The sequence below is a fragment of the Sorex araneus genome, chromosome 1 (assembly GCF_027595985.1).
Source record: "Sorex araneus isolate mSorAra2 chromosome 1, mSorAra2.pri, whole genome shotgun sequence".
Lineage (NCBI taxonomy): Eukaryota > Metazoa > Chordata > Mammalia > Eulipotyphla > Soricidae > Sorex > Sorex araneus.
The window spans coordinates 61,230,806-61,245,968 of record NC_073302.1 but is presented as its reverse complement, the minus strand read 5'-3'; positions in this window follow the sequence as shown (position 1 = coordinate 61,245,968).

The following is a 15,163-nucleotide window of genomic DNA, read 5'->3' as shown; positions in this document are numbered from 1 at the left end:
ACATAAATGAGAGTAAAGAAATGAAATGTTAAAATACTGGGTAAAAAAATTTCTTTCACCTTATAGAAATAGCACTTGATTTTAGAAATGTTATTTTAGTATCTATAAAGCAGCATATATCAGTTTGTGAAATAACTTTATAATTTACTAAAATCCGAATATATATGTACATTTAAAATTAAAAACAGATCAAGTTTACAAAAAACTATATCACTTTTTAATTAAGAAAAAAATTATTAGAAAAACATTATGCCTTGATTTGTTTTTCTTCATACAGAATATGCATTTTATAACAAACTCTTAAATTTTGCTATTGTAACATCATTCACAGACTATTTGGCTAGGAGCACTGTTGGACCAGTTGTGAGGAAATTTGTATAATTGATCTTTTTATTGAAAATTCTAATTAATTGAAACTAATTGAACTTTGAAAGAACTAACCATGCTAAAATATAAGTTAGGAAATGGTGTGTTTTGCAATATTTCATTTTACATGACCTATAAAATTGGAAGAAAAATTTAATTTATTAATATTTGTAACTTCATCTTTAAACTGGACAGAATGCAAATGTTTTCTTTTGATCTGTAGTACTGACATCTATTAAAGCACACAATCCTCCACTCTAATATATTAGATAATTTTTGACATGATGTAGTTTTCAGAAGACATTCAAATATAAAAATACACATAAAACAGATGATCACTAGAGACAGGGTATGTGGAAGGTTATATAAACACATACATGCATTCTATTTATGTAGGTATAGTCATGTGACCAAGTTATCATCTAGGAAATGAGAATATAAAGGAAATATGCATTCACTTGAGTGTCTCTACTGCCAACAACAACTTGTCTTTTTTTTTTTTTGATGTTGTTTTCATTTGTTTCTCTTGGTGCAGATATACGGCTACCAATTTAGGGGGAAAAATAATGTGAAAAAATATGACTCCCTAACTCTTTTAGAGTGTTGTCCTAGCAATTATGTATTCTACTAAAGAGGAAAAGAATGATGAATTTTAAGCCACTTTTTCTTCACAATTGATTCAAAAGATGTCTGGGAATTGTACACTTTGTTAGTTACCAATCTGATGGCATTTCCATGCAAGACTTAAAATTTTTGCATTACTTTCTTCTAGGAGACATAACTGGAAAGTTTTAGTATGGAAATTTCATAATTCTATCTGTAAAGAGCTAAACATTACTAATTGTAAAAATCACCTAAAATAAAAAATATCTTAATTATACAATTCAGAAACAAAAAATCCTTCCTGTATCTGTAAGTACTCACTATCAATAGTTTGTTGCCTTCCCTCATTCAGGTACTAGAAACATAGTGTATATAAATAAAGATAGAATATATACAATGAAATTATACAACACAAAATATCCAAACCCTAAATTTTATTTATAAGCGTGTCAATGTATTCCTAATATAATATATATAGTTTTGGCTTAATTTTTTTTGAAAATACAAAATTATATTCAGTATTTCATACACCATATTTAAAATAATTTATAATGATTATTTTATTATTATAATAATTTGGAATGGCGATTATTTTATTATTATAATGATATTTTGTTATGATGTTTATTTTATTATTATAATAATATTTTGGTATAATAGTAGTGCCAAATATTTCTATTTCACTGATTTCATAAATGATAGTTGGATTTGTATATTGGCTATTATACCTGTAAGTATTCATGCTAATATTTCTGTAGAAGGAAACAAAAGACTGTTTCATCATGGATTATGAATAATTCATCCTAAAACCATTTTTCCAAAAATTTGAGTTGTAGCCATATAAATAATGTCTCTAACTTCACATTTTTTCATTGAATGTTAGTCTTTCATTTTTGGAATAAAATCACTTTTTACAAATGGACAACATTAGATGCACATGTATATAAGTTAAAATAAATAATACTATAAATATGTTTTAATTAAAATGGAATAAAATAATAGGTGCAGTTACTAGGGAGATATCTCAAAGGGTTTGTAATACATGATTTGTATGTGGAAGCTTTGTTTGCTCCCAGGCTTCACAAGGTTCTCAAGCAAAGCACTGACGAAAAGAGGACCCTAACATCCACATTTAAAGTAGTTCCTGAGTTCCACTAGATAAAATAAAATAAATAGCCACCTCAAAATAAAATAAATAGTAAATGCCAAAAGCTGTTTTCTGCTGTTATCCATACCTGATGGACTTAAGGTTCATTAAACGGTAAAGAACAATTGTTTTCTCTTTTTTTAACCTTTCAAAAAGTAGTTTATATAAATTTTCTTGTTTTGATCTTATTGTTTCCTCTCAAAGCATCAGACTGTGTAATTTGGAGTTTTAACATTCCAGTAATTGAAATATGATTACAATTGAATTGCTTTCACAATTACCAAGAATTGAGTTGAATTATTTTTGGTTTTAAGAGTAGGGATCACACTCACAAAAATAAACACTAAATAAACACTCACAAAAATAAACCCTGTTGTTTGTGGCACTGAACCAAATACTATAAGGATATGAAACTAAGACAAAGGGCATTACATTAACTTTTACAGATTCCCGTCAAAATATATAACACTGAATTGAGTGTTTAATATTAATATTGGCATTTTTAAAAGTATAAGATTTTGTTTCTCTGATGGATTTTTATTTCCCTTTTCTATTTATTTCTGTGTGTGAGAGACTGCAAGTGACTCTTTTCAGAAAGAGGAAAAGAGAATTGGCTAGAAATTGTGATTCTAGTACAATAATTGAGAAACCTGAAGTGATGTAGAGTAAATGAACTTTAAAAGAAAACACTTAGCAGGACTGATTTTTTCCAATGTTCGAGTGACTGAAATGGGAAAACATATGGAAAACAGACTAGTGAAGGTATATGGAATAAAAATGAAATATATATTGTGTATTACCAGAGATATCAGAACCATAATAAGTAAATAACCTGTAAAATGCAGGCTTTTTTATTCAGACATCAAAAATCTCTATGCCAAGTCAAAACTTCTTTAAAAATAAAAGGAAGCAAGTCCCAAATAGAAGATATTGTTCAATTTAAAAATTTATGAGTGATGATTCTTTATAAAAAAATATAGTGCTGAACAATACCAAATTGCCATTTTGCCCTCATGCCTGAGAAATACATAACTGATAGAAAGACAGATTTCAAGTGGTATCAGAGAAATATATAGATCAAATGTGCATACAAAATTTCTAGTCGTGCTTGTTTAATTAGATGCCAGTAACAGCAGCAAACAATAGTAAAGACATCTTGGAAACAGAGTGTTAATGAGATTCAAATAAATCAGATATCACTGTAGGACTTAGAGATAAAAGATAATACCCCAGTACATCTGCATTTTAATCATCCTGATCACAGTTTTGATGACTGTGCCAAAGGAACTGTTCTTTGCTCTGTTTTCAGTTGAGTGAAAGGCAACAAAAGGAGCAGTTTTAATTCTCACACTTCTTGACAGATGAGTCATATGGGATTAATGTTGGAATTCATAAAAGGCAAATTTTTAGCAACTATCATATATTTCACTTTATATACAAATTACTACTTTATAAATATGATATTTAGGAGCTTGGTGAGCTAAACAACTTACTTTAGCAATTGGGAAGGACCTAATTATGTATCTGAGTGTGCATAATATACAAAGATATATCACTGTATCACTGTCATCTCGTTGTTCATTGGTTTACTCGAGCGGGTGCCAGGAATGTGCCCATTCATTCTAGCCCTGAGATTTTAGCAGCCTCTCCTTACTTGTCTTTCCCAACGATTGGAGGCTTCTTTGAGGGTCAGGGGAATGAGACTTGTTATTGTTAGTAATTTTGGCATATTGAATTCACCACAGGGAGTTTGCCAGGCTCTGCCGTGTGGGTGGGATACTCCCAGTAGCTTGACGGGCTCTCCAGAAGGCATATATATTTATTTCCCTCTATGATGATGTGTCCAGGAATATGTTCACTCATGCGTGAGGCTCGGCCTGAGCATGCAGAATGTGGCCTGGAGCATGGCAGTGGTTGGGTAGTGTAGGTTAGCAGTCAGGGCTGGGTACCTTGGGGTGGGGAGGGGTCGGCCCCCTCTAGGGTACTCCCAGTGAAAACACCCTGGCGTGAAGTCTGGTGGCATGGCTATGGGTCCTCATTTTATGCTCACTTTTGGGACCAGCAGCGTGAGTTCTGGAGGGTGGCCTATGAGTAGATTATCTGGATGAGGAGGTTATCTGGCGCCATTAGGAGGTGGCTTATGGGTATGACCCCGAGTCGATGGAGACCCGGGGAATCAGGCGGAGGATCTCTGCTTCCGGGTCCTGTTAAGTCCAGAGTTCAAGATCACAAAGTTTCACATTAGCTGGGTTCCGTGGGACTTTGCTCATGCCTGAGGCTCAGCCTGAGCATGTGGAAAGCAGCTTGGAGCATGGCAGAGGTTGGGTAGTGGAGGAGACTGTAAATAAAAATATATATGCGCAGCTGCCCAAAAATATATATGGGCAGCCAATAAAAATATATATGAGCACATAAATAACCAAAAAGAAAAACACATATTCTTTGCTCAACTATTCTGAACTAAACAACTAAACAATTCTATTAATATAGTGAAAATAAAATAAAATTAAAAGCATTTTGTACTATTTCTTCTTTCCTACTAAGCACTAACCATGTCTCCATAATTAAAAAGTTTCATTATACCATAAATCATACTTTTGTTTAATATGTAAAAGTTAATTCTTATAAATTAATTTCTATTTTAAGTTTAAATTTTAGTGTTAAATTATTATCTATTTAGTGTATTCTTTTTTTTTTTTTTTTGGTTTTTGGGTCACACCCAGCGATGCACAGGGGTTACTCCTGGCTCTTCACTCAGGAATTACCCCTGGCAGTGCTCAGGGGACCATATGGGATGCTGGGATTAGAACCCGGGTCGGCTGCGTGCAAGGCAAACACCCTACCCGCTGTGCTATCGCTCCAGCCCCCTATTTAGTGTATTCTTTAAGCAATATATTTTGTCATTTAAAAAAGTTCTTTATTACCTATAATGTAAGCTTAAATCATTGAATTTATCTGACTGGCTTCTCTTATTAAAGTGTTATTTAATTAGTCTGGATAAATAAGGCATCGAAACCCTATATAAGCTATAATTTTCTAAAAGGTATTCTATTATAATAATTAAAGTGAAAGTTATAAATTAATGTGAAATATAAATGATAGTAAGATTTCTTAATATGCAGAAAAACCATATGGCTGCTATTTATCAAAGAAACAGATTAAGTTGTCTTTTCGATAGTGAGATACATGTTTACATATTTATGCATGCATATTTAATATTATTTTATGCATTGTCATGTTTAATATCTGCTCTTTCTCCCTTTGGATGTATAACTTACTTCTCACAGAATTCTAACAAAATTAAGTTCACCTTGGAGAATATGAAAGGATATCATAAGTACAATTTTGAAAAATTTTAGGACCAGAAAAAGGGCTTTATAAAAACACTTGGTTTGAGAATGATAAATGGAAGAGAATAAAAATATGAAAACTTTGGACAGGATAGATGGCTCAAATGGCTAAGCATATACTCAGGAGGCCCATTCAATCAGTAGGTTAAAGATTTAATCCCAAATGGTCCTCTGAGTACAGCCAGGAGCAGCTACTTAATACAGAACTAGGTAGCTCCTGAGCACCACCTGGTGTGACAGCAACATGGAAATAAGTAAATTAGCATAAACTAATATAAAAATTATCTAATGACAGATGATTCATGAATCTAAAGTAAGGCTTTGAAAAATAGCATTTTCTTTAGTGAAATGTAGGATTTTTATAAAAATAGCATGTTTTGTGACGTCAATATGACCTCAACATTAGTATTTCCTACTTACTGATGCTCATGATGAATGGCGTTAGTCAGATTGGATGAATCAACCACATCCTAGATTTTATTAGTCTTGTCAGGCTGCTATAATAAAATTTCATAGATTTGGAAATCCATTATCAAGCTTCTACCTATTTTCCTTTGCTAAAATATTTTGCCTTATAGTGTGCCCATATGTGAGAGAGGAGAGGAAAGGTGGTGAGGAGGTGAAGAAATGTGGACAGAAGAGAGGACGAGATGGGTTTTCCTCTTAGAATGCCACCAGTTCTGTCCTATGAGGTCTCGGCCTTAGATTACATTCAGTCATTCAATAGTTGATGTAATCATGTATCTGGAAATTATCACGTGAAAAATGATAGAATACCTTGCCCTAAATTCTAATTTTATCTTGTGTGGAGCATGGTGACAGACACGGGAACAGATAAGAGCCGACCTTACAAAGTGGCCCAGAACCAAGGCCTCGAAAGAGGGAGTATCTAGGCAAAGTTGGCAAGAACAGGGTGTCAGCACAGGGGGTTCGGCCTTGAGCCTCACTTAACCTCCGAGTCACATGCGCCAAAGACACAGAAACTGTTACCTAGACTTAGCAGGTCATCCTTGATTGGGATTGGACCGAAGCAAAGCAGAAAAGAAAAGGTGATAGGCCAATAATGCAGAACTTCATTTGATTGGACCTTCTTGTAAGCCGAAAACCTCTATAAACACGTGTGTACTTGGCAATAAAGTGAACAGTCATCAGCTACTCCCAAGGGTGTTTCTCCGCATCCCTCATCCTTTGCCTCTGGACCTGGTACACAATGTGTCTGGGCACATTGAAGGGGGAAATATTCCCCAAGAATCTTGAAAGCTAAAATTCTAATTTTACTTGAAAACTCAAGTTCATTTCAAGAAATAAAAATTGCCACTTGATTTGCTTGCAGTGACAGACTTATTTTATTCTTTTGCAATTAAATTTCCATCAAGTATAAAATCTGCTTATTTTTCTGTTGTTCTTTCAAGCAACTGGCATTTCAAAACACAGAGACTCAAACAATCATGCACTGTCTGTTAGCACTGTCGTCCTTTTGTTCATCAATTTGCTCGAGCGGGCTCCAGTAATGTCTCCATTGTGAGACATGTTGTTACTGTTTTGGGCATATCGATGAGCAATGGGATGACAGTGACAGTGATACAGTGAACAAGTTACTCTTGTATTTATTCTTGTCATTTTGAGTTATTTTACTTAACATAATGCTTTTATTCTCATATTGCTTATTGTAGTAATCTGAAAAAATTAATCTTTTCTTACTGACATATAATATACTATTGTGTATTTTGTTCTAAAGTTTCTTTATTCATTTATTTATTTTGGAACATTTGGGTTATTTCCATATCTTGTCTATTGTACTTAATACTACAATAAACAATGTGTGCATATGTACTTTCAATTAATGTCTCTTTTGAGTTCCTAAATAGGTACCAAGAAGTGAGTTTATAGGGCAATATGGAAGCTCTGTTTTTACTTTTGGAGATGTCTTCAGAGTGCTTTCCACAGATGGTAAAAGATGGTTCCTTGTTTTATTTGCTTCCACATCCACAACAAATCTTGCTTTTCTCTCATTGTGATACATGCCATGTTCACTGGTGTGAGATGATTTCTAATCATTTAATTTCGTTTCTCTGAATATCTCTGATAACAAGAGACAACAAACACATTCAATACACTCAATGACTGACCATGTATCCTCTTATCCTCTTCAGAGAAGTATCTGTATATATCTCTCAATAGTTTGATTATTTTTCTAACGGTTGAAACCTAGGTGAGGAATGTACAAGGAAGGCAAGATTTCTACCCACTGTAATTGTTCCAGACAATAGCCCTTAATCTAATATACGGTGTAAAAATATTTCTCCCACTCATCACAGTATCTTTTCATTTTAGTGTAAATTCCACTTGCCAAAATGGCAGTAATCCCAAGTGCCGATATAGTTCAATACCCAATGCCTCCCACCTCCAAATAAAAGCTTTTACCTTTCATATGCATCCATTAACTTATTTTTGTTACTGTCTTTAAGGAATTGTGTTTTAATGGTATAACTAATACAGTTTACTATCCCAGCAAGTTATTGAAGTTATTTGAAGTTTTTAATTGTTAATTGAACACAACAGAGTTACAGCAATGTTCAAATTTCAGTACAATGATTAGTAACATAGTTTATTTAATATATTATTTGATTCATTTTAAAATCCCACTGTTTTTGCACCATGGATGCAAGTTTCATATTTTAACATGCAAATAAATGCCTTGTGAATAATTCTGAACTTGCCAGGTCCCTGAAAATACTTTAGTGAGTCTAAAGATGATACTTTAGTAATCAGTTTGATTTTATTTTAAAAATTACATACAAACAGTCTATTTACTGTGAGAAATAATTTCCTGCTTTGAAATTAACCTCCAGTAGAATGATTATGAATCTTAGCTCACCTGGCTTAATATATTTGTCACAACTGCTAACCCACCATATTATTTATAAGGAATAGTTTTTACTCTAAAAAATATCTTTAGTTTTAAAAAATAAATTGTTCATCTCAGCATCCATAGTAGAAATTATGTATATATTAGTATGGCATAAAATAAATATAGTGTAACAGATGAGAATACACTTCACAAGTCATTTAGATTGTATGGGGAAATTTCATGTGTTTGTTCACAGACATCTGACTTAGATTGTTCTAGAAAGTATACAATGACCCCAACACATGAGATCAAGAATGTCAACTTCTTATCACTGGATTGCAGTAGCATAATTTCCTAGTATCACAATTTTTTGTGCATGTCATACATACTTTCAAGGTTGTGTAGTGTTTCAGATTACTTATTTTAATAATGACATAATTCCTGGAACTTTAAGACACGCCTTTATTTCTGCTTCTGTCTATTAAGCCATGTAATGTGACCGATTTCATGAAAAGGCCTGTTGGAATTCAGGAATATTAAAAGTTCAAACATGCTTTATTTTTTTTCTTTGCTTTTTGGGTCACACCCGGTAATGTACAGAGGTTAATCCTGGCTCATGCACTCAGGAATCACCCCTGGAGGCACTCAGGGGACCATATCAGATGCTGGTAATTGAACCCAGGTCGGCCGAGTGCAAGGCAAGTGCCCTACCCGCTGTGCTATTGCTCCAGCCCCTCAAACATGCTTTTCTTAATGTTGATAAAATGCATAAAATTTATGTCTTAAGCAAAACCACACATTAATATCACACAAGTTGAAACCCAAGTTTATTTACCCTTTACAACTATTCTATATTTCACACAATCACAATATCCCATTAATCACCGATTTCTCGGGCGGGCTCAGTAACATCTCATTTCATCTTTTCCCTGAGATCTTAGAAGTCTATTTCGACTTGGTCCCTCCTAACGATGTTGCAGATGTTGCACTGGTGGCTCTTCAGGGTCAGGGGAATGAGATCCAGCTTGTTACTGGATTTTGCATATGAATACTCCGTGGGAAGCTTGCAAGGCTGTCCCATAGGGGCAGGAAACTCTCAGAAGATTGCCAGTTTCTCCTAGAGAGAGAAGTAGGCTAAAGATACTGCTTCTGAGAGCTTGCTTTTAAGTCTCTCTCTGGATGTTGGCCATTGATGGGATCACACACACCTGGGTTCCTCTGCCAGTACCTTCATGCATGAAGCCTGTCTGACCATGTGGAGAGGAATCTTGAGCATGGCTGTAGCTAGGTTCTGGTGGTCTTCGGCCGCCGGGAGCTCTGCTCGGGGTGGGGAGGGAATATGGAGCCCATCCCCTTCGAGGGGCCCTGGGGAAGACATCCAGGCGTGCGGGCAAGAGACTTTCTGCTATATTTATGGTAAATATATCCAGGTTTAAGTAATCATGTGGAGGTCACCATAATACTTTCTGAGGAGATTATAATTTAACAAATTGAACTATCTGCAATATAGTAACTTGCTATTTTTAGATCAGGCATGTTTAATTTTAATTCCCTTTATTTCTTAACCTTTTAAAATTGAGTATTTGCACCAGTGCATTAATCATAGTTGCTTCATTTATTAACTTTTATTTCTAGTGAAAGTGTTAAAAATTCAAAATTCTCCCAAAGTTGTTTTCAGTTACTAATTTATGAAAATCTTTTTAATTATTCATTTTGTTTCTATAGTTAGGCATAAAATTTTAAATAATTCTGTAATTATTACTTATAAGGAAAGTTCACTTGAACAACTCAGTGATTTTTCTTTTGTGAAGGGTTAGATGTTGTAGCCATACAGAACTGGGCTTAGAGTTTAATTCTAGTGATATTCAGGGCACCCAAATATGGTGGTAGGGATTGAATCAAGGCCACTGTCTGTAAAGCAAACAACCAAGATTCTCTCAATGATTTTTTTTAATTGAAATTATAAGGTCTCAAGCCCAACAGTAAATGTTACTTTTAACATATCTGAATTAAAAATACATTAAAACATGTCTAATGGGTCTTTAGTTTAATTTCTTGAGAACTATGAAAACAAAAAGGAACAATAACAAGTTTAATACCATGGATAAACCAATAAAAAGGCAATCAATACTAAACCTGTTGTTCTATATGTAATTTTAATAAAAGTATGAATGTCTTCAAATTCTTCTTAAAAGAAAAATGACAAACAGTACTTTATCAACAAGGAAAGGCTGTACAATTATCAAACACATAACCTAAGGAAATTAGTCTGCATATTATCTTTACATATTAATACAAATTGGGAAATTTGGAAGCTAAACTTGTAGTTGAGTGAGGAAATTACATAAATCTATTATAGTTGTGTTTCAGAAATTCTTTGACTATCGATTTTATTAAATTGGAGAGATAATATTGAAATAAGAGCATGAGGTATTTTGAGCATATTTTAAATAATAATTCAAACATATGTTTCAGAATATCTGAAATACCGAAGCACTGTGTTTTACCCACTGATTTATATGCCAGACAGATTTAATCAATTGATATTATCAGAATTGTGTATTTACATATATATTATGCACATAACTCGCAGTTTCAGAAGGCCAAATCTAAACGATGGACATGGGAGTCTCCCGGTGGACAGTTTTGACCACCGGGAGACTCCCATGGTCAACAAAATTGACCACATCATATTCACTTGACAGTTTTGCCTGACTGATGTCTCTGTTGTCCCAAAATTCCAAAGGGGATCAGACCACCATCTCCTTCCTGTGAAATTCTACTTCACAGAGCAGGAAGAAAGGGTTGCAAGGTTTAAGAAAAGAACTCCCAGAATGACCACCAGCTGAAAGCTCCTTGGCACTATTGCAGCAATATGGGAAGATGCTGTCGTTGACAACATTGATGAGGAATACAATCGACTGGTTCAGCACCTCCATGATTGTGCGAGGAATGCTGAGAATCAGAAAGTCACAAAAAGACACCTGTCTTCGGAAACTCCCGAGCTCATTCTCCAGTGGAGAATTTGGTGTGAGCCGCAGGCAATCACAAGCTAATGTCCGAGCTCGAAAAGCTGAGCAGAGAAGCAATAAAGGAAGACCTCAAAGAGAGAAGAGCAACAGTGTTGGCCAGTGTAGCAGAACCCAGGAAAAATATTCGCAATGCCCAGCCTGCCTGCTTTTCCTTCACCAAGTATAAGACCCAGGTGACTGCCCTCCTATGTCCTGATGGATCTATCACATCTTCCAGAAGGTCAATGGAAAAGTTTATCCACGACTTCTACTTGGATCTCTTCGATAGCCACATCCACATACCAACATACCTAATTCCACAGGATGGATATGTCATTTCCGTCATTCTCCCTTTGAAATCTGATAGACCATTTCATTGGTAAAGAAGCATATAGCACCCGGTACAGACAAAGCCAGACCCAAACACCTGAAGAATCTACCACCAGTACTCACTGGTGCAGCTCTTCACATGCTACCTGTCTCAATGCACAGTTCCGTCCCAGTAGAAAACCAGCAGGACCATCCTGTTGTACAAGAAGGGGGACACCCATGGCATCTACAAACTATCGCCCGATCTGCCTGTTGTCCGTCCTCTACAAGTTGTTTACACGAGTCATCCTGAATAGGATTGGCAGAACACAAGACAAAGAACAATTTTGTGAGCAAGCCGCATTCCGAAAAGGATTCACATGGTGATCAAGCTCATTGAGATTTTGGGAGAGTTCAGGATGCCACTCTGTCTAATGTTCATCGATTTAAAGAAGGCTCTTAATTCTGTTGGGACTGAAGCGGTCATCAAAGCCCTATCCAAACAGGGTATTCAAACTCAGTACATCAGGATCCACTGTGAGTGGATTCACCACCAGGATCTCTCCATTCTACAGGGAAGTGATCATCGACGTAAAGACAGAGGTTTGGCAGGGCGATACCATTTCACTGAAACTCTTCAGTGCCACCCTTAAGAACATTATGTAAGGACTGGAATGGGAAGGAATGGGAGTGAAGATAGACAGTTGGCAACCACACTACCTGTGCTTCGCCAATGACATTGTTCTAATAAAACCAACATTAGCTAAACAGCACAAATGCTGGCCAACTTCCACCATGAGTGTGGAAAGGTTGGAATACAGCTGAATCTCACCAAGACAATATTCATGAGAAATGGAATAGTTCCTGACATTCCAACCGAACGAACATCTCCGAATGCAGCACTGGTACCTAGGTCGAGAACTGAACATGATGAACGACTTGGCACCTGAGCTGTGCAGGAGGAAGATAGTGGCGTGTAATGCCTTCAAGAGCATCAAAGAAGAGGTTAAGAGGATGAAGAACCTCCAGCTCTTGACACATCTTTTAGATTCCACCATTCTTCCTGCACTAACATACGCCTCAGAGACCTGGGCTCTACGAAAACAGGATGAGAAGGCTATTCGTGTCTCCCAAAGAGGAATTGAAAGAGCTATGCTTGGAGTATCATGTTTCACTCAAGAGAGAGAAGGAATCCAGAGTTCCAACCTCTGTCGACAGATCGAGAATCAGGGATGCTGCCTTGTTTGCCAAGGTGTCACAAATCAGATGGGCCAGAAATATAATGTGATTTGGAGATGACCACTGGACTAGAGCTGTTACTGACTGGATTTCACGGGCGTCAAAAGAATGCCTGGTTGTCCACCTACGAGATTGCCAGACTTCTTAGTCAAGACCCTGAACAAATGGTTTGAGGCTCTTTGTGTTCCTGGAGGGAGCGGATGCCATTGGGCTATGCTAGCAAAAGACAGGGACGGATGAAGACATTACTGGCACCTGCTAGAACAAATCGATGAGCAATGGGATAAGAAGTGATACAAGTGATGCACATATCTTGTCTTTTGGCTGAGCAACCAGGAGGTTTCCACTCTAGCATTACTCTGGAATTAACCACATATTGCTTAGACTGTGACAGCATCTTGACATCTCCATCACTATGTTTTACTATTACCGAAATTGGCAAAGAGGGTTAAGAATGTCAAGTTTAAACTGAATAGATAAAACTGTAATGACAATTGTAAATGATGTTTATGTGTCTGTGTGTAGTGTAGTCAACATGGAGAAGTCATACATATAAAAAGATATGGGATATATATATTCCTATGGGTATATAGTCTACAGGTATATATATGTATATATATGTATATATATATATATATATTCCTACGGAGACCTCAGTTCACACTGAAAACAGACTTTTCATACCTCCTGCCATGAGAGAGAAAAAATTATGAATAATAGAAATAACAATGCTGAAAACAAAGTATTGTTCAGCATTGTATAGTGTACAGGAACTTAGAATATAAAGTCTGTTCTCTAATTGCTTTGATAAATCAATAGGATGCTTTGATACAATAAATCCAATTTCTTTATCACTTATAAGTCCTGCAATAAGTTTTGCATAAAAGTTACTCCTATACTTTTAAAAGATTTTCTTTTATATTCGCATGTAAGTTAAAATGAGAAAAGTTTTCAAATATTACTAGATAATTTGTATTTAGTGGTCATGTAACATGTTTCCCACAAAAATCTTACATATACATTGTTCTTTTCCTTCTTTGCTCCCTCAGAAAAGGAGTTGTGGAGAACCATTCTCAAATTCTGATTGTACTGAGTTGATTCACTAAGAAAAATGATTTTTTTTGTTAATGTCCTCAGTATTTTACTCGATCTGAAAAAGACCAAAGTGGAGAGTATCAAAGCTCTCCCAAATGTCAGAATTGATTGTACTTGTAGTTAACATGCAGAAATGAATAGGCTTATATGATTTTATTATCAGGAAATGAATTTAAATATTGCTTAGATAAGACCTTATTTAGTTGGCAATACTTCATAATGTTAGAAGTAATATTTTTATATTAATTACACTTTACTGCAGATAAATTGGAAATTCACTAAAATACAACCAAGTTTAAATTGGGGAGGGCAGGCTAGATTCTCACAGCTCAAGGAACCAGTGGACTAGCCACTGCTCTGTTGACTATTCTAGGAATAGAGGATCTAGTGGCCCTGGAGGCAAAAGTCTAGCCTGGTTTTCTTCCTTTGCTCTCCCCAGTCCACCCAAAATGGCAACATTGTGATGATGAGTGAGGCTTAAATTTCCTGTTCATTACCAATCTCAGGTTTCCCCAGGGACATTGAAACAAAAAGGACACTAAAGCCATAGAACTGCCTACATGCAAATAAAATAAGCTAACCCAGGTGTTTAAAAAGAAAAAGTATCAGCAATAAATCTTAGTAAAACTAGGATGGAATTCCTCTAAGTAAAAAAAAATATAAAAAATATCCCTTAGGAAACAGCAAAATGAAAAAATCAAGTTAGTGGAATAATGGAAAATGGAGAGAAAAAAAAATCCCTTAAGGGCCAAACTTAAAGGTACAGAATTGAAGGAGGTAAGAAGAAAAACAAATCTTCACCAAGTTAAAACATCCCTAAAACATACAGAGAAGCTAATACAATATATATATTTTAAACATTGCAAAAACTCTAGAAGCACAAGAAGTTCTGTTCATTAAAATACAAATATAAAATATCCAAATAGAATTGCTGGGAATGGAGGACAATAAATAAATTCAATCTAACATACTAGGTATACCAAATATACCAAGTCTCAAAGAGGGAAGGGTACTGGAAATTAAAGATAAAATCTAAGAAATTTCTCAAATGCAGAAGGAGATAGAGATGAAAAGAGGTTTGTCTGTGAGAAGTATAGCCTGCATCAGAAAGGTAAACAGTGTTGAAAGAAAAGATGATGAGAGAAGAAAAAGAAAAAAAGATTGTATTCAAAGAAATGTTACCTGAGAAATT